The sequence below is a fragment of the Dipodomys spectabilis genome, unplaced genomic scaffold, assembly GCF_019054845.1.
Source record: "Dipodomys spectabilis isolate Male_0828 unplaced genomic scaffold, ASM1905484v1 ptg000023l, whole genome shotgun sequence".
In the NCBI taxonomy this organism is placed as follows: Eukaryota; Metazoa; Chordata; class Mammalia; order Rodentia; family Heteromyidae; genus Dipodomys; species Dipodomys spectabilis.
The window spans coordinates 2487920-2508402 of record NW_024870700.1 but is presented as its reverse complement, the minus strand read 5'-3'; the positions used below and the strand labels follow the sequence as shown (position 1 = coordinate 2508402).

General features: G+C 41.0%; 1 pseudogene; it reads left to right on the top strand.

Annotated features, from left to right (window-relative positions):
- The first annotated feature begins 855 nt into the window (after positions 1–855).
- Positions 856–950, top strand: LOC122104235 (annotated as a pseudogene).
- Positions 951–20483: the final 19533 nt, after the last annotated feature.

The window sequence follows — 20483 nt, the reverse complement described above, 5'->3', positions numbered from 1 at the left end:
ACCATTTTATATTAATCATGTTAAAAAGAATTAAACAATATAGTTTAAAAAGAATAGATCTTCGTAGAAACACTTATGCTCTAATGTCCCTAAGATATTAAGGGTTAAAAAGAAAGTATCAAAAACTGATCAGAAAGCTGTTAAGATCCTTGGACGAGAGGAGCTAACACACAAACACCTTGTGGTCTTCATCTTTGTCACAAGAAACTTCCTTCCTACACAGATGGCAGTTTTCTAAATGTCAGGTTAACTCTGGAGCAGATTATTTCAAATAGCAGCAACATAAATAGATGTTGTCTTGTGAAAAATCACAAAGCAAACCCCAAGTATTTTCTTATAGAGAATGTTGTTTTAGATTGTATTTCCTGTGTTATTCTTGCACCCTATTTCTTTTTGTTATTACTACCAATATTTGCATGTAAACAATCTTTGTTGCTTAGCAATTCATTGCTTTCTGTCTTTAGTTATTATTTATTTTGCTGACAGCATTTACTTCTTTGATAGAGAGGGAGCTGCCAGACTTCTCTGTCTTGTATAAGGTTTATTGCATTTAAAATCTAAACATGAAGTTTGTTTCTGGAAGAAGTGGCTCAACTGTTTTTCAAAATTTTATTTATTTTACAACTGGGTTAAAAAGATAATTGCTTTTTATCATCATTGAGCATTACTGTTTTGTGATTACTTTCTACCTACTTGAGTCTGTGAAGACGCCTGGAAGTGAATTTTCCACTTGGCCCTGGACAAAGACTCAGGCATGAAGAAAGTTAAGGTCCTGTGCTTGTTTTACAAACCTATGTTACTGTGAACATTAAATTCTTGGGCCTTAATTATTTTTCATTTGAAAAAAGTAAGGCTATGCTCACCTGAGCACATACACTAAAACTTAAACTATACTGACAAGATCAGCATGGTCCCAGCTCAAGGATGACATGGAAAACCACAAAAGTTGTGGGGCTAGAGTATCACAGACCAGGCCTTGTGTTCCTTTTTAATACTCTGGATACATAATGACTTCATATGGTTTTTGTTGGCTGTCTCATTTAGGTAATCTCACACTCAGCTCTAGATGAGCACCCTAGCCAGGTACTTAAACATGGAGCTCAGGACATGGTAGCCCCAATATGGTTTCTGGACACTAAGAAAATAGAAGAATCAGTTTACTCTCAGCTTTCTCTTAATCACTCTTCACTGAAACAACCATAAGGCTTTCATTCTTGTGGTACCCTCTCTGAACCCAGAGGACACAAGGACACAGACAAAGAATTAGAACAAACAGGCCTTGCTAGGTTCCCTGTTTCCTGTTAGATCACATCCTTTTAAACTACCATTGTTATTTCTCTATAACTCAGCTCTGTTCTTTATCTGATTTACCACAAAAATAAACAAGATCTCCTTGCTCTTAGGTCTTCAGTCCTCAAGGCTCCATTGTCACATTAAAAACTTCTATCAAGGGCTGGAAGCATGGCTTTAAGTGGTAGAGCACCTGATTAGCAAGAATAAGGCCTTGAATTCAAACCCCATTAGCATGAAAATCAGACTTTCTATTAAATGAATTTGTACATATTTCTCTTATTTTGTCTTTTGTTATGAACCTAATGAGGAGAAAGACACTTCTTTTTCTCTTATAATCTTAAAAATTATCTACCCCACACAATGGACTCCCACACCCTCCTATCCTTCTTGCCATTCTACATTTATCTTCAATTATATTCAATCAGTTACTTTACAACTTAATTCTACAAGAGAAGCCATGATGTTGCTTCCCAGACTCAGAGTATCTTCTTTGAGAAGATTAAGGGGCAGATTGGTTCTTGCAACTTCATTTTCTGATGACTCTATTGATGAATTTAGTATGTCACTCACTAAAAAGAATGAGCACAAATTTAGTAGTAGTAGTAGATTTCTGACAGAGCAATGCTAGATTAAGGCATTAAAACTCCTGCATTATGTAATATTCATTCAACTTCAGTGCTCCCCAGCACTGAAAGAATTAAGAAATATAGAAAAATGCATCATCTAGAAGCAACAATGGAGCCGACCACTTGAGTCACCCTTACAGTGAGTTCTGAGGCCTTATGTTGTCATTGCCATCATACATGGGCCATTCAACACTACAGTAGAGAGCTAGATGAATGGAAAAGGACTGCATCTTCTCTGGTTTGCTTTTTTCTCTTTTTGTACTCCAGCAGCCTCCACAAGCCTGTCTACATCTTGGTACAGCCTCTAAAGAACCTAAACCCAAGGCGAGTTCAATTACACTACCCTGCCTCACTCCTTCTACTTCTCATTTCCTTTGGCAAACAGGAGGATTCTCATTCTGATGTTTTTTTCTTTCTCTATCTCACTGAGGAGATGGAGGGAAAAGATTACTGAATGCTTTACAGTGACACTTAAAATTTGAGTAGTACTCTAGTTTTAAAAAAAATTATTCTTTCAGGCTGGGAAGTTGGTTCAGTGGTAGAAGCGCTTGCCTTGCATGCCTGAGGCCCTGGGTTCGATTCCTCAGCACCACATAAGCAAAAAGGAAAAAAGCCGGAAGTGGTGCTGTGGCTCAAGTGGTAGAGCGTTAGCCTTGAGCTGAAGAGCTGAGGGACAGTGCCCAGGCCCAGAGTTCAGGCCCCATGACCGGACCCAAAAAAAAAAAAAAAAAATTATTCTTTCTTCCTTGGACCATCATGAAAAGTAGTGGACTTTGAGTGGCTTACATGTTTAAAAAGGAGGTGATTGTTCCCCATTTGCTTTGCAAAGAATGACAAGGATATTTTAAGTACTAGTATTTAAGTATTTTTAATAAGTATAGGCTATACATTTGTCCAGAGAATTGTGTCTGTAGTAGCCTTTCGTACACTACTCTACCATCCTTCATCTCTTTGTTCATGAGCTTCTGTTGACTTGTACCTTTTACCAAAAACATATCCATGGTCATTTCATTAGTAACACAGTATAACAAGGGTGCCCATCTCCTTGGTTACAAACTTAAAGGAAGGAATGGAGGAGATAATCTATTTGATTACCAGAGAAATTCAATTTAGGCTGAAATTCTTGGCAAAAGGATAGGAATTACCCCATGGCTGACTATATTTTCATCAGAAGACAGTACTAAACCACTAAATTCTACTTAGGGTTTTATGGTCAACTTACGTTACATTTAAATTTTGAATAGTATGATAGATTGAATGGCCTGTCCAGTGATCAAACTTACTATGAAATCTTACCAATAAAAATGATTCATATTCAGAAACACACATCATTGCATGAGTGGTAAATTCAGTAAATTGATATTAGGAGAAAATGTTGGAAAATATTCCTTAGGGTAAGCTCCCTAAACCTCGAAATTAGAATCAATTTGTTGTACCCAGACAAATAAATCTATTGTTTTGAACAGAGCATTTGCTGAGGGCAAGATGACTGAGAGCAGATCCAAAGAATTAAGTAACATTCATTGCTCTTTGGTCAGAGCAGGAAAAATAGATGTTCTCAGCAACCATAAAGTATTATTAAGTAAGCATTTCTAAATTGTGAAAAGGTCACTGTATCCTTTGCTTTTTAAACAACTAAGTCAGATTATATTAGAATCAGAATGCATCTTGAATGTAAGGTTTCGCTACACTAGAAACTACGAATTACAGTGTGATTAGAAATGTGACCGGATCCCAGTGCTGGTGACTCATACCTATCCTCTGAACTACTTAGGAGGATCATGATTCACAGGTGTCTGGGCAGGAATGACCATGAAACTCTTGTCTCCAATTAACCACCACAAAACAAAGAAAGTCAGACGTGGAACTGTGGCTCATTCAATAAAGAGCCAACCCTGAACCCAAAAGCTCAGCGACAGCACGCAGGCCACGAGTTCAAACCCAGGACTGGCACAAAGCAATGTGACGGAGGGACCAGGTCACGGAGCTGGAACGAAGGTTCGCTGTTTGTTTGCTCCCTCCGAATGGAAACTGCACAATGCAGTTTGTTTCAGGGCCATACAAACACAGTGGCTTTTCTGTGCTGCTTTACAAAGGCAGCCATGTTTCAGTGTTCCTCGGCATGACGTACGCAAAGTTGGCTTTTGAACTGAAAATACTCACTTTGCGATGGCGGACACTCGCAGCCGGCGCTGCGCCACACCAATCGGCTCTGCAGTGATGGTGAGCAGGACTGTGGTGAGCGAGGCCTCGTAGTCCAGGTAGAGGAGCATTGCCTGACATGGAGGACAACACAGCGACCTGTTTACCCACTGCAGGGCCTGGTTTTGGCCTATAGCAACAAAGCCTCCTCCTGGCTGGCCCTATCAGGGATGCACTGGCCTGGACGGTCCCGCCCCATCCGGTCCCGCCCCATCCGGTCCTGCTCAGCGGCAACTCAGCCACCTTAAAGCTGACTAACAGCCTGCTGCGAGCTTCCACAGCCCAAGGGTGTATCGCGAGAACACAGGATTGACTGGTTTGATTACTGCTCCAAAAGGGCAATGTACGTATCCAGCCATGTTCTCCATGCTTCTGTTGACTGACAGGAGCACCAAAGAGAGCCTTGAACGGTTAAAAAAAAAAAAACATGGATTTCAAACCCCAGTATCACTAATAATGATAATAATAATGATAATAGTAATAATCAGTGTTAGAGATAATAAATTTATATGAGATGATAAAAAGACAGAGGAGCTCATAGCCAGCAACTCTTCATAAGTTCACACCTGTAGTAATTTTCTTGCGCCCCCAAAACAGACAGAATCATAAGATGTAATTGTTGAGATACAACCTGTCATTTTTTGGACGAACTAAGGAGGAATAGAGAGTTTCTAAAAAGGTTACAAGCAGTGTTATTCCTCTCTCAAAAGAGAAGATCGAATTTCTGCAGCAACAGACTGAGCGTCGCCCAACTCAAAAGTTACACGTGAATCCCAACTCTGCTGTTATCACTGTACATACTCATGGACTAAATAAACTATTTTTCCCCTCTGAAGTCCTTTATATTTATTTAACCAAAAGAAATTTCTCTTTATTTAGTCATCTGGAATTTTCAACATGGGATTTAACATCTGCTTCTGCCTCTCCTCATCCTTGCCTGGGTTTAGAGAGAGGTACAGTAACAGTTACCAAGTGAGATGATGGTGTGCAGGTCATTGATTTCCTAGTCATTGGACAAGCTGCTTAATTCTTGTCCAGACTAGAGCTAGTTTCTCTGAAAAGTCTAAAAAAGAATTTAACATTACATCACAAAATCTCTTTTAACAATTTAGATGTATTAATTAGATGTATTGGCCCAAATCCATTTGCTTCTACATTTTTTTTCATGTTGCAATTTATTTTTTGTATATATAATTTTATGACTCTTACCAGCTGCACAGAAATGAATCAACCCAGCATAAAGCTAAATCTCTCAAACTGGAATAGCCTCATCTTGCTTTCAAAAGAAGAATCAGTTTTTCTGTTCTTCATCTACACAAGAGATGAACATGGGTCCTACTTTTACCCCCAACCTCATTCTAAAGTTCAAAATGTTACCCTGGCCTTGGAGTATACATACAGGAAATTTTTGCTGACCTGGTTCAAATCACCTAGAAAGGGCATCTGGAACCCCTATGCAGGCAGCCTTCTTTGGGAATTTCTTACAATCAGCTCTTGAGATTCATTATGATCGTGTGCAAAGACTCTACAAACTCTCTTATTCTAATTGACAAGCTAGGCTTAGAGGAAGCATTGAAATTAACTCAGTAGCAGCAGCAGTGGCATCATGAGTTAGACTAGCAATCATTCCACGCTTTTCCAGGATCTTAGGTATTTTGATTCCCCTTTCCTCCATCCATACGTGGTGACCCTCTCTACACCTGGAAACTTTGATCTCCAAACAAAAACAGGCTTCCTGTTTGCTTGGCAGACAAGTCAGTAACTCCCTAGAAGTTTCAAGGTGATATTGTTTGAAGGAGTCCAAATAGTACATTGGCATTGCTGGTAGCCACCATCTTGCAGATTATAAATGACAAAGAAATTTAATTTCATTACTGTTTTGTGATGCTCTAAGAGTGTTCCACAATGCCAGAACCTGTGGTATTTCTGCCTGCATGGCAATTAATTGTGTGAATTAACCCAGTAGCCATTTTGTTTGGTGTAGCCATATTGAACATGGCCTCCTCATAGGCTAGCTCTACCTCTTCTCTGGAGACCACCATCTTTATACAATCTTTATTTTCCTCCATTGATTACCATTGGCAGCAACTTGGGTTCTTAAGCTTTCATTAACACCAGTGTATCTCCTACCATAGTACTGTCAGGAGTTATGCATTCTTTGGCTGACACACCACAGTGAAAACTTTACTGAGAACACTCCAACCATTGACTATGCTCTCTCCACCCATTACTATAGTTCCTCCCTCCTCAACAACTTCCCCAAAGGCTTTTGCCATGAATAGTGTTACATTTCTCTATCCTCTTCATTCATGCTCTGGCTGTCAACTGAGAAAAGTTAACAAGCTGTCACATTCAGTGAATTCTCATGCAGAGAGGTCACAAGCTATTTGCCTTCTTTATGTAGGTGTCTTTACCCAGGGGTAAAAAGAGTCAGTGCTCTGGCCTCATGAGACCCCGTGCCTCAGAGGGATGACATAGGAGCCCATTGCAAAGCATTGCAATGTGAAAATACAGAGATGGCTTGTAGGCCAGCTTTTGGGGCCACTTCATCATGACCTCTGACCAGGACTAGAGCCTTCCATTACCACCATTACTGCCATCATACCTCAGTCAGGAAAGGAGAGGATGGAAGGAAAGAAGAGAAAGCCTATCTTCTATTCAAGTCCATTTGAAGTAGTCAGTACCTGAAAAACTCTCATACCTTAACCCATACCAGCCATAGCTGGGTATGGTATTCTGTGGACAGCTAGGGCTCTAGACCAGAGGTGGCTACTTCAGAAGTTCCTCTCTGTCTTTCTCCCTTTCTCTCTCTCTTTTTCTTTTCTGTCTCCCTCTTTTTCTGACTCTTAAATTACATATTGATTAGTATTAAATAGTTGTGCAAAGGGGTTACCATTCAATATGTCTGCTTATGAGTACAATGCATCTCGATTGCTACCACTCTTGTCATTATTCTACCCCATCCTCCCTCTGATCCTCACCCTTCCTCATCAATTTTTCCTATTTCATAAGGTATGTGTTAAGTCCTTTCACTATGTTCACTGTCCCTCTTCCTTTTTGGGGGGGGGTCCAGTTGTGGGGCCTGAGCTCTGGGTCTGGGAACTGTCCCTCAGCTCTTCAGCTCAAGGCTAGCACTCTACCACTTGAGCCACAGTGCCACTTCCGGCTTTTTTTTCTTTTTGCTTATGTGGTGCTGAGGAATTGAACCCAGGGCCTCATGCATGCAAGGCAAGCACTCTACCACTGAGCCACCTTCCCAGCTCCCCCTCTTCCTTTCTTTGGACTCTAACACTATTAGCTTGCAATCCGCCTGCATTAGGCCATTGGGTGTGTAGCCCTAGCTTCCTCTTAGCAGTGTCGCAATAGTTTTTGCTTCCTTTCTAATGGCCTTATTTTTGTTTTCAGTGTCAGTATGTTATGTATTTTAAAAGCTTATATTTGGCAATCCTGACATTTGGACAGAGTCAAAGAGAGGCCTACAACTGCTCAGTCTGATATCCTTTACAAGTCATCTGACACTTAAAATTCCACAGTGAAAGATGATTTTTAGATAGTAATGTGTCTTCCAAACCATGCCAAAACACCATATTCTTTCAGGTCCTAATAGCTAAAATTCTTGAATACTTAGTATATGTCAGCCACTGTCTCTAGGATCCTCTGTTCTTGTATTTTATTGACATTCCAATTTATTTTTACAATAACCTTCACAATGTACCACGAAGTCCTTTGTTCTTATGCTCCATTTTATAGGTGAACTGGGTCCTCATGTTTTGATGAGAAACTGAAGATTGAAGCTACCCCAAGATTGCATAGATATACAGTAGGTGAAAATAACCCACATTTTGTAAGCTACTAGTCTATCCTGAGAATCTACGTTCCAGCATTCTCATCTTTCTATCCAGTATATTTGTCACTCTCACCTTTCTGCCTTGGTTCTAGCTCATCTTTTGAGACCCATCTCCCAATCTCAAATATCAAATTGGTATGTGATACTCTCCCTTTTCTGGGTTCCACAGTTCTGGTTCTAATAATCATTTGAATCATTGTGGTCTACTCATCGCTTTATTACCCCAATTGTATTTTGAGTTCTGCTAAGACAGGGATTTCATTTTATTACCTGAGATTGTCCTAATGTTCTTTGGCATAGAATGGGTTTTAGTAAATATAAATAAAGCCTAGCCAACACATGGGGAGATTAATTGACCAGATGGATAAAAGCTCCACAAAGATATTTTCTTCTTGAGTCACCTTTATAACTATATCAAAATAGTTTAATAGCTTATCTATATAATTTTATGTATGGCTAACATATACAAAATAATATATATTATATAATTGTATAGAATTACATAATATTATATATTGTATATTATGATTATATCATATTATGACTATTATATGATTAACATGATTATAGCTAATTATATATAGATGCACACACCATAGCTTGAAGTTCTGAAGAAACCATGGACTTCTGGAACCAGTAAAACCTATATTTATGTTCATTTTTGCTACCTGTCTGAGAGGTATAGATTTGGATAAATTTAAATCTATCAATTTCCCATTTATCACATGAAGCTCATATGACTCATCGCGGATGGGAGTCAGTCTGTAAGCTTGTCCCTTTCCTTCTGCTCTTTATAACTCCATGTTCTCCTGTTTCCCTTGAGTGTTAGGGGAGGACTTAGTGAATATAATACTATGACAGTGGTGGCATGTCACTTTTTGATTACATGAAGATTATGATTTCCACCTAGTCTCTTGGTCTCTCTGTTTCTCTGTGTCACACACACATACACACACACACACACACACACACACACACACACACACACACACACACACACACACACAGAGGTTACCTTGAGGAAAGCAAGCTTCCATATCTCGAGATAGACCTGTGGACAGGCCTACATGGTGTGGAACAGAGAACTGGCCTACAGTACAGCCACTGTGGGATGTTGGACATGAATAATCCTTCATGCATTGAACCTTAAGAAGACAACCAGCCCAGCCAACATGTTGATCACAGCCTTTTGACAATCTCTTTGTCATTACCATGCAGCTAAGACCCTCCTGATCGCTGACCCACAGAAAAAAAGAAAGTGCTTATAGTTTTCATTGGCTAAGTTCTGGAATAATTTGCTACACAGTGGTCCATAACTATATACTATACCATTGGTATTATTATTTAAAATCCATCTGGTAGGCATTTGAGAATCAAAAAAAAGACAGGCAGGCTTTGGGGAACTTTTAAAAATAAAATAATGAAAACACAGATATGAGTTAATTGAGAATCATGCTTTTTACAATTGGCTCATAGTTCTTTAGCTTCTGAAGTGACTAAACTCCACTGTATGGGTAGAGTTTTAAAGGGAAATGATAGATGTGTCTGTTAAGATTTACAAGAGGAACTGAGATAAGAATGCTTCACCATAATGGATGCGATCATACACGTTCCTTGAAAGGATTGATTACCTTGAAGGGTTACCCCCAGAAGGTCATCTCAGGCCCTTATTGAATCTCTCTTAATTTTATTTCCACTTTTAAACTTGCATGAATAGTTCTGATGATAATTACCAAATGTTGATATGTATGGAAAATCAGCATTCCACAAATATCCAACTTGGGCAGCTTTCATACACGTGTGGCTGTTTGAAACTCAGCAAATTTCATTAAAATCACATGTTTTCTGGAAGAAATATTAGCCAAAAGTCATGCCGGGAACACATACACAAACACACGCAAGCAGATGCAGCAAAGAAAACTTAGGCTGAATGTGTAAGAAATGTGTAAGAAAGCTCAAAGTTGGACCTTTTTAGATGCCTCTCTGGTTATAAAATCTCGGATCTATTCCTTCATCATCTAAATTAGTAAATATACTATCTCATGGAACAGGGACATTTTCATCCTTTGTAGGGCCTATCACCACCTACATATTTTATTCTTTTATATCTTATATGTTAATGATATTTTTTGTATAATGTCCAAAATACCATTGTACTTACTTATCAAGGAAGTGCACACGTACCAACTACTTTCTCTAGTCCATATGCATACTCCTTTTTGTATGTTTTCTTAACTGTTCATCATCCACTGGCCTTTGGGGTGCCATTAGGAAAGCCAGATCTTGCTCCCTACAATTTTAGTTGAATAGTTTTGCTTGTTTGTCTGTTTCTTTTTCACTCAATAGTCTATACTCATCTATAACACCCTCAGGACCAAGGATGATGTTTACAATTCCTATTTGCATTCTGAAATCTTTGACCTTGAATTCTCACAGGCTTTAATCCTTACTTTCTTTAGGTCTAAAACGATGTACAAAAATCACAAATTGATGTATTAAACTGAATATAGCTCTGGGCCTGAGTGCTATCCCTCAGCTCTTCAGCTCAAGGCTAGCGCTCTACCACTTGAGCCACAGCGCCACTTCCGGCTTTTTTTCTTTTTGCTTATGTGGTGCTGAGGAATCGAACCCAGGGCCTCATGCATGCAAGGAAAGCGCTCTATCACTGAGCCACCTTCCCAGCCCCTATCACTTTTCTTGATAGTTATAACAACCTATTAAACACACTTTCTTCACTTCTGTGGCTTGGCTCCATATTCCCCATATTCTATCCTACATACAGACCACTACCAGACAAATCTTCTAAAATGATGACTTTGGTCATGTCATTCTGCTTCTCAATGCCATTTCACTTTCAATGGCAATCTCTTCTCTGCAGAAATTCAAGATGTTGCTAAATGCAAGATCCAGTCCAGAGAGCTCTTCATGGTCCATGGGCTTCATTGCCAACATTACCCAACTGTATCTTTCATTTCTATTGCAGAAAATAGAAACAGACCAGGAGAATCAACACCAACATGCTCTCTGTAACCATCCGTCATACAGGACAAAAGATCTCATTTAAATATTCATGAGCCACAGAAGAACAACTATTCTGGATCTCCCTACTAGGAGTTACTAGAAATTGGATAAGCTATGAACAAAAATAGACAAAAATGGTGAATGAGAATACAAAAGTAAAGAGCTCTCAAAGAAGAGACTGTTACTATGGAAAAGCACCCAGCCCTTCTGCAAAAGACCTCATAATGAATCAATTGTCAGTTTAGCTGAAGCATTTGTGAATGGAATGCCTTCTGTTGATGAATGAATGCAGTTCCATAATTCACAAAGTCTGACTCAAAATGGGCCGATTGGTATGAGCATGATTTAATGATGGATGACTGCATACATCTCTCTTCACTTACAGTCCTTTCTATTTTACTCTGCCACAGCCAGGTTGTAAGAGAAATTTAGTCATTTATAATCTGACTACATAATTATCCACAAAAAATGCTTTCCACTGATAAGCCTTCTGATCAGACAACTGAAGACTTCAGGCCAATGAAGAGTCTTTTGATCATAGTTTTATCCCTATCAGAGGAGTTTTAGGGACTTGGGTAGAACCCTGGAATTGAGAGAAATATCAAGAGCCAATAAATTGCTTCTGTTTCCCTTTTGAAGCTGACTACCATATTCTCTACAAAGTAGGGTGATACAAAATATGATCAAAACTTTCAGAGTCTCTCAAGTCTTACTTTAGAAAGGTTCATTGTTTTGTTTTATTTTTCCCATCTTTAGACTTACCAAGTCTCTGTCTAACTTGTTTTCTATGAAGCTAACAGGATCGCTGACCCTAATTTTGGAACAACACTCATAGTACAAAATGTGCTCTGACAGGGCCTTCTGTCACAAGCAGGTTCCGTTTGAGGAATAGATTTTATTTAAACAAAGATATCCAGAAGTTTTACCACAGCCTCACTTTCAAAATAGAGTTCTGTTTAGTCACCCATCCCTTCAGAGATAAGAAAACAGATGCGGATAAATTGTTCTGCCGTGTTTAACGCACGATTACACCTCTAAAATCAGGATTAAGAATCTTCCCTGTCTCTTCATCAAACTAGAAATAAATATGTAGAAGTAAATTGACAAGCTTGTCCTAATTGTCCCTAATTGACAAGCTTCCCTTCCTGAATCAAAGTAGTGATGTGCCTTCTTAAATCTTGCCACTAGAGGGAGTAAAACCCAGCAATCTGCAAACTTTCTGCAGGCAGGTCAGCAAGGTTGGCAAGTTCACCCTTCTCTTTAAATGAATGCTCTTCTGCTCAACTGCCCAAGGTGGGGTGGAGGGCGGGGGGGCAGGGGGACACCAGCATTGGTGTACTGGTGTGTCATGGTTATTCTGAGGCTACTGTTTCTAAAAATAATTTTCTGAAAAATCACCCCAGGGGGCCAAGAAGCACACAGGCGAAGTGGCAAGCCAGCCAGTGGGCAGCTGTCCTGCAGGCTCAGGGTGGGGTTCAAGAAACAGTTCCAGAGCAGCAACCTGGTTTGCATGGAGGGTGTGCCAGACTCATTGATCTCTAGTAGAAAGCTAAGGTTGTCCGGAAGCCCTGGAAATGAAGAACAACATGTGGAAGGGAAGTGGCTGTCAGTTTTGGATGAGAGATTTGCTTTGGCCAAATGGTGGCAGATGAACCAAGCCTTGCCCCACTTCTATGGGTCTACCAAAGATGCAAGTGTCAGGAGATAGAAGCAGGGTAGAGGGCATCAATCCACGTGTGAATGCTGGAAAATAGAGGGTACAGGAAGGCAAGATTGAGAGATTCTGTCCATTTTTCTTCTCCACATTTCCTCTCTAGTCACATCAGCTCTGGTAGATATTACCGTTTGGTATTTTGGAGTCATTTTCATCTTTCTTTTTTTCTTCCTTTCTTCTTTCTTTCCTTCCTTCCTTCTTTCTTTCTTTCTTTCTTTTTTCTTTTCTGTTCTAAAATCCCTTGAAGACCTAAAGTAAGGGACTGCACTAGTGGAATTTCTGCCCCTCTGAAGGGTATTTTGGGCCCTCCTGAAGTCTACATGGTAAAGAGTTGTATACTCTTCCCCTCTAGGGCCCAGCTTTGTCTCCAACCACTTCAGTTTTCCTTTCCTCTGCCACATGTCACCTTATAGTGGAAAGTTAAACTCGATTGACCTTCACTTGGTTGCTCCCCTGAGGTGCAGGGATAAGCCTCCACATTCAAGACCTGGAAATGCCATGAACCTAGTGCATCAGAAGCCAGCTGTTTCCCTGTCACACTGACTCCAGGTTGCATAGGGAACAGTCCTTCCAGATGTCCTTCCAGACAGGATGCTAGAGGACAAGGCTTTCCTGAGGCTCCTTGATGAATTTATGGAAGAATTTGTTCTACTGGGATACTGGAGAAGTTCATCACGTGAAATACATAATTCTGTGTTAAGAATATCAGACTGGGTATTAATAGAATTCTGGGTTCTTATGCTGGCTCTCTTTGAATTGTGTGTGTGTGTGTGTGTGTGTGTGTGTGTGTGTGCGCGCGCGCGCGTGCGCTCAGGTCTTGGAACTTTAACTCATGGTCTGGACACAGACCCTGAGCTTCTTATCTTCAAGGTTAGCACTCTACCATTTGAGACTTAACTCCACTTCCAGCTGTTCTGGTAATTAACTGGGGATAAGAGTCTCACATACTTTCCTGCCCAGGCTGGCTTTGAACTGTGATCCTCAGATTTCAGACTCCTGAGTAGCTAGGATTACAGATGTGAGCCACTGGCACCCAGCTGCATCTAATTGATTTTAGGTAATTCATTAGACTTCTCCTGATCTTAGGTTCCTTATTTATAAAATGAAAATGTAAGAGGAAAATTTTCTATTAGATCTTTTCTGGCCTCAAAGTTCCATGCATTCTGTCTCAAAAACATATGAACTCTTTGACCCTATCTAACCAACTACCTAAAAGCCAAAAGATAGAGAGAAATCTAGAGTAAAGTGCATACAACCCCAGGGTAAGTAGCTGTGCTGTGTAGGAGGAAGCAAATTTAGAAGGAAACAAGCTTCATTTCTTCTGTCTGATACAGTTATCTGTGAAGCCTGTGCCCATGCTGGCAAAGTGAGGGTACAGAGGAAGCAGCGGGGGGGGGGGGGGGGGGGGGGGGGGGGAGGGGCAGGGGGGAGGGGGGAAGACGACACATTGTCAAATGTCAAGTGTTGAGTGCAGACTTTGAACTCTCCCACTTACAACTTCTGGTAACTTTTGTCTCTGCTTTGGCACAAAAGCAAGAGAGAGAAGAGTGAGAAAAGAAAATGTTCCAATTATGAAACTATCATATAGGTTTCATGCGAAGATTAGGCAAATGATATCTAAGTTTCTTGCTGGTAATTTGGGACTCTCTTCTCAGGCTGACTTTAAAAAAAAAATCCCTAGTTTAGGACTCTGAACTAATGCTGAATTTCAGGCCAATTTCAGATGTGGCCAGGATGCTTAGCACATGTGTCGTCACCTGCCAACAATTAGGTCAGGAGAGATAGAATAAGAGCATTCCTGAAGGGCTAATCCTCAAAAGTTTGTCCTTGAGGAAAGTAAGACATGTTTAAGAACTAATGAGCAACAATGCACTGCACAGTTTGAAGAATGATGTAGGGTGGTGCTTTGTAAAGGTCAGGTGCACAGAGAGAAACCCCCAAGTCTCCCCAGTAACCACATATGAATTCTGATCATCATGAGATGGCCTATTGGTTTTGTTGTAAACCCTGGGTTTGCCCATTATTCCATCAAAGGATAAGATGAACTTCATAACCACTCTGTCAATGGAACACTAAATGTCTTTCTGCAACTTCAAGACCAACATTTCTTGTTGCATTTATTTGGTGGTACAGTACTGTGGTCCAAACTCAGGGCTTTGCACTTGTAAAGGTAAACACTTTACCATTTGAACCAGGTCTCAAGTTCTTTTACTATTTGGTTATTTTTCAGTTATTTTCCCAGCACTTGCCTTTAGACCACAATCCTTCTTTCTACATGTCCCATATACCTAGATTCACAGATGTGTGCCTCCACACTCAGTTTATTTGTTGAGATGGGATCTTGAAAACTTTTTGCCTAGACTGACCTGCACCACAATCTTCCTGATCTCTGCTTTCTGAGGAACTGGTATCAGAAGTGTAAAATATTACACTGGATTTTTTTTATTTATTTTGTCGGTGGTGGGGCTTGAACTCTGGGCCTGGGCACTGTCCCTCAGCACTTCAGCTCAAGGCTAGTTCTCTACCTCCTGAACTACAGCACCACTTTCAGTTTTCTGGTGGTTAATTGGAGATGAGTCTCAAGAACTTTCCTGCCCAGGCTGGCTTTGAATCACAGTCCTCAGATCTCAGTATTACAGGCATGAGCCACTGGCGCCCAGCCCTGGAATTTTTTTAGTGGTTTAAATACAGCCTTGAGTTAGTTGTCTTTCTCTAACAGGAGTGTAACCTCCAAAGAATGTGGTATAAAAGAGCTGGTAACCAAAAATTATCTGCTTAATGCAGGCTTAGTTAATGGTTGCATCAGAAATGCTTTCTGGAAATCAAGGCACTGAAGGATTTTTAAAAGGGAGGAACTCGTTTAAAATAAAAAAGAGACTGTTCACTATTCTCATTCATGACATCTTAGTTCAAGGAAATAGACCTTGCCAGACTTCATGATGGAGGAGGAATATAGATTCCTAGCTATTTCCACTAGAACTGAACACTGAGTGAATTCTAGGGTATTCTAGAGTACTTATGGTGCTCCTTGACTATTGGCTAGATGAGATGTGAAATGAAGCTGTCATGGAAAACCTGAGAGGGATCCCAGCTATCCGTCTAACCCTACACCCATTGTCCATTTGCACAATGGTCCTGTATCAATCAGATCCTGTGAGTTCACAGGATCTCTCATTCTCAGGTAGGCAGGAAATGAAGGCACTCGTGAAATGCTAGAAGAAGTGGATTCCAATGGCATGTGACTACGGGGACAGTCACTTCCCCCAAGTTCCCTTAATGGGAAAAGGTAGAAATGAAGGAAATGCTCTCTCCCAGTCTTCAATCCATGAGAAAAATCTTTGGAGGATACTTCTGTATTTTGTCTCTCTCCTGATCGTACCTTATTACCTTCCCAACTCTACACAGAGGGGAAACAATTAAGAATCTCAAGCAAAGGATGGGGATAAGGAAGATGGGGAGGTTTTCTTTCTGTAGAGAGGGAGGGGAGAGGCTCCTGAAGATCACATCTCCATCCAGAGAGTGGCAAGGCACACAGGGACTAGGAAAGCTCTAATTATAGGGACCCCAGAAGCCTTAGCCCTGGATGCTGGGTTAGCCCTGGATCCTGGGCTCCTGGGATGTTCAGTCATATCCACTTCCACCTTTGTCTGTTACCCCTGAGTGTGGGTGCTTGCTCCCTCCCCCATCACAGAGGTTCCTGGCTCTGTCTTCTTCTTCAGCAGCCTGCTGCAGCATGTAGGGAAAGAGGGCCCTGTCACGGCTGTCTCTAGTATGTTATTGTTAGTGTTATGTTACAAATCCCATTTCCATGCCAGGGTCCCTTGGGGGTCATAACCAGGAGAGGTCATGACCTTGTCAATACACAGAACCCCAATCCTTAATGTAACCAGTTTGTATGTACTGAGCCAGTTCCATGGGTTTATGGATTAGATTGCCTTCCTAGGCAGAACTGATCAGAGAGGCACCCATGGAAATGCTAGGCATAAACCAGAGGAAGCAGGTCAGACTCGGAGCCTGGTAGGTGAGAATCAGACAGAGACAAAGCAGATTCTTCTCCGAAGTCCCCATTAGGTAGGCTACATTGTCTCGGAGCATTGCCACCAGACCAGCTCCTCGGACTGCCTCCTGGCTGAAGTTCTTTTGCCCTTCAATGACCCCTTACTATGGGGAGTACGTGAGATAGAGAAGAGGGGTGACAAGAACATAAGGAACAAAAAAAGGAGCAGGAATGAAGCCCCCAGAATGCCCTGCTCCACTGGGAGCCGTGGCTGACCAGCCTACTCACAAGCTTTGTGGAAGATTAATCAATCCAAAATGATGTGTTTTTCTTCTCCAAGAAGAAATCACTGATGAATGGTGATAAGGAAACAAGTAAAATTAAAAAGAGAGAGAAGAACAGAGGTAGGGTCTATTCATTCATTCATTCAACAAACATTTATTAAGTATGTTCTCTGCCAAGAATTCCAGGAACTCAGATCCCACTGGCACATAGATGCCAGGTAAGAAACTGTCTAATTGGGCCCATGGATAGGGACTGCTTGTTTTCTCCTGTCCTTTATCTCATGTCCTTGTATCTCAGAAGCTTTTGCCACCTATCCCTGGATCTCCAAAGCTGTCATTCTTCATAGATTTCCTTATCTAGACAAAAAAGATACTAGTCCAATGACTTGTCTACAGAACTAAGAGGGAGAAGGAAAAGAAACAGCAGAGGACTCTACCCAACAAACACAGCTTCAAAGTGAACTGCCATTGTTTAGCCTGTCTCTAAGACACCACAGAGTGTTTATTTGGGTCTATGGAGGGTGAATGATGAGATAGTTGAGCTAAATGGGTGCTATTGTTTCTGCTAAGTTAATTAGACTCAGTTACACAGTTGGAAGAGGACTTGCAGATGGAGAGTCCAACCCTTTCTCTTTATATGGGGAAACCAAGCCTGGAAGAGGAAAGTATTTGCCACAGTGTCAGACTCAGACTCTGATGCTAAAATATCTGGCTGACAGAAGAGAACAAGGCAAACAAAAGAGAAGTGAATGGGGCCAGAGATAAGCAGACAATCAAAGGCCAGCTTGCTTTCTTTATCTTGAATCTGAATCTGTGCAGGAATCCCAGCATCAGAGAGCAGAGGCCATCTCAGATAAATTAGACCAGAAACCTCTAGCAACCTTCAGAGGCCTGTTGCTACTACCACGATATCCTGGGTGGCATCCAGTATTGTTCACATTGGGAGGGGTGGGGGCGGGGAGCTGTGTGCCCACATGTGCGCCAATCCTGAGGCTTGAACTCAGGGCCTGGGCATTATTCCTGAGCTTCATTTGTTTAAGGCTAGCATTCTACCACTTGAGCCACAATTCCACTTCCAGCTTTTTTTGTGATTAATTAGAGATAAGACTCCCACTGACTTTTTTGCCCTGGCTGGCTTCGAACCACTATCCTCATATCTCAGCTTCTTGAGTAACTAGGATTATAGATGTAAGCCATCAGCACCCAGCATCCCCCTTGTGTTGTAAACAGTGCCTGCCTACAATAAGAGCTTAGTAACTATTTGTTGAATGAGCAGAGCTGCCTTGAAAGGTTTTCATGGTTGAAGAACAGGCAGGGGGAAGACAAAACAAAATAGATCCCTCGCCTCTGTTTATCACTGCAACTCTGAGGCTGTCTGTTTCAGTGAAGAAGATGTGGATGTTCCTTTTCATGAATAGAGAGTGCTATAGAAAGTTGTCTGGCCCAATGACTCCTACTTGGTAACCACTTGGGATCTAGTTATTGGTTTTCTCAAAAACAGTATTTCTCACACAAAACCAGCATGATTACTTTTCAGATAAAGGTGAATGAAGACCATTCAATTGCTTTCAATTGCAGTGTCTCAAATGCTTGTTATCCAATGTCAGTGAATGATCCCATTTCCCAGATCACATTATATGAATTTCTTGTGTATGAATTATTAGCAAGAGCATTAAGTCAAGAAGGTAAATGTGCCCAAAGTTATTCAACTTCTTGGGTAGAAAGAACTGCAGGTGGTTATCCACTTCAGGTCATCTCTGTCCTTGCCTCCAAGTGCCAGGTCTTCAAGTGGTATTCCTAATGCTTTCACAAGAGAGAAGCATCCAACCAAACCCAGTTAACTTGGGAAACAGCAGCACTGCCAACACTATGTGCTGGGCACTGTGCCTTTTCCTAGCACTATTACCAGTGTACTGCTGGCAATTATTTGCTAGCATTATGACCCAGTGTCCTGGGCAAACAAGCGCTATTACTATTCACATGTTATAGGTCAAACAATGGAACCTGAAGGAGTTATATGATTTTCTTTGTTGTTGTTGATTTTTTTCTTTTCATTCACTTTTATTGTTACTATAAAGGTGAAAATCTAAAACCATTTCCTCTATAATCAGGAAGGAGACAAAGATGTCTCCACTTTTTTTTCCGGTTATGGGGCTTAAACTCTGGGCTTGGGTGCTGTCCCTGTGCTCTTCAGCTCAAGGAGAGTGCTCTACCTCTTGAGCCACAGCACCACTTCCAGTTTTCTAGTGGTTTTGGGGAGATAAGAGTCTCACGGACTTTCCTGTTCGGCCTGGCTTTGAACTGCAATCCTCAGATCTCAGCCTCCTGAGTAGCTAGGATTACAGGCATGAGTCACCAGTGCCCAGCTCCACTTTTTAATATACTACTGGAATTCCTAGCAAGGGCAATAAGGCAAGAAAAAAATGTAAAGGGGATCCAAAGAGGGAAAGAAGAAGTAAAACTATTCTCCTCTGCAGATGACATGATCTTGTATTTAAAGAACTCCATAGAGACTTCCCCCAAGTTACTAGAGCTGATCTGAAATTTGGCAAAGTAGCAGGGTACAAAAAAAAAAATCAACCCACAAAAATCAGTAGCTTTTCTGTATGCCAACAATAGGCAGATTGAGACTGAAATCAGAAAAGCAACCCCATTTGCAATAACCCTAAAAAATTATCTAAGAATTAACTTAACCAAAGATGGGAAGGACCTCTCTAGTGAAAACCTTAAAAATCTGAAAAAAGAAATTGAAGGAGATATAGGGAAACTAAAAGACTTTCCATGCTCCTGAACTGGAAGAATTAGCATCAGGAAAATGGTAATACTACCCAAAGCAATTTACAAGTTTAATGTGATACCCATCAAAATCCAACTGCATCATTTTATTAAGGCCACAGGATTCAACAATTGAATGAGACTCAAATTCTGTGGCACTCTGCTGTATGCAACTGAGGAATGTACATTTGTTCAATCACTGGGCTTCATCAAAATATGACTCAAGGGCATCAGAAGGTAGTCTTCCATAGGGCAAAGTGGCTCTAGCCTGGGAGCCTACCTTCTCTGGAGGCTGAGATCTGAGGATCAAGGTTGAAAGCCATCCTGAGTAGGGAAGTCCATGAGATTCTTATTTCTAATTAAAGACCAAAAAGTTGACAGTAGAACTGTGGCTTGAGCGGTAGAGCAGCAGCTCTGAATGAAAAAGCTAAGGTACAGCACCTAGACTCTGAGTTCAAGTCCCAGTACTTTTCCCCTCTCCCTCTCTACACTCACATACACACAGGAACACACACATGCACGCACACAGCTCTTACTCATGCCAGCCATAGCTATTCCAGGCTCCTCTCCAAAGCAAATCAGAGCAGGATAGCATAGAGTTAGTAAAAAATCCCTCTGCTTTTGAGTACATGCAAGTTAATGAAAAGATACCCAGAGTAGGCAAAGTGTGTCAGTGCAGGGAGAAGCCAGAGGGACTGAGAAAGCAAGGGAGTACTCCCTGTTC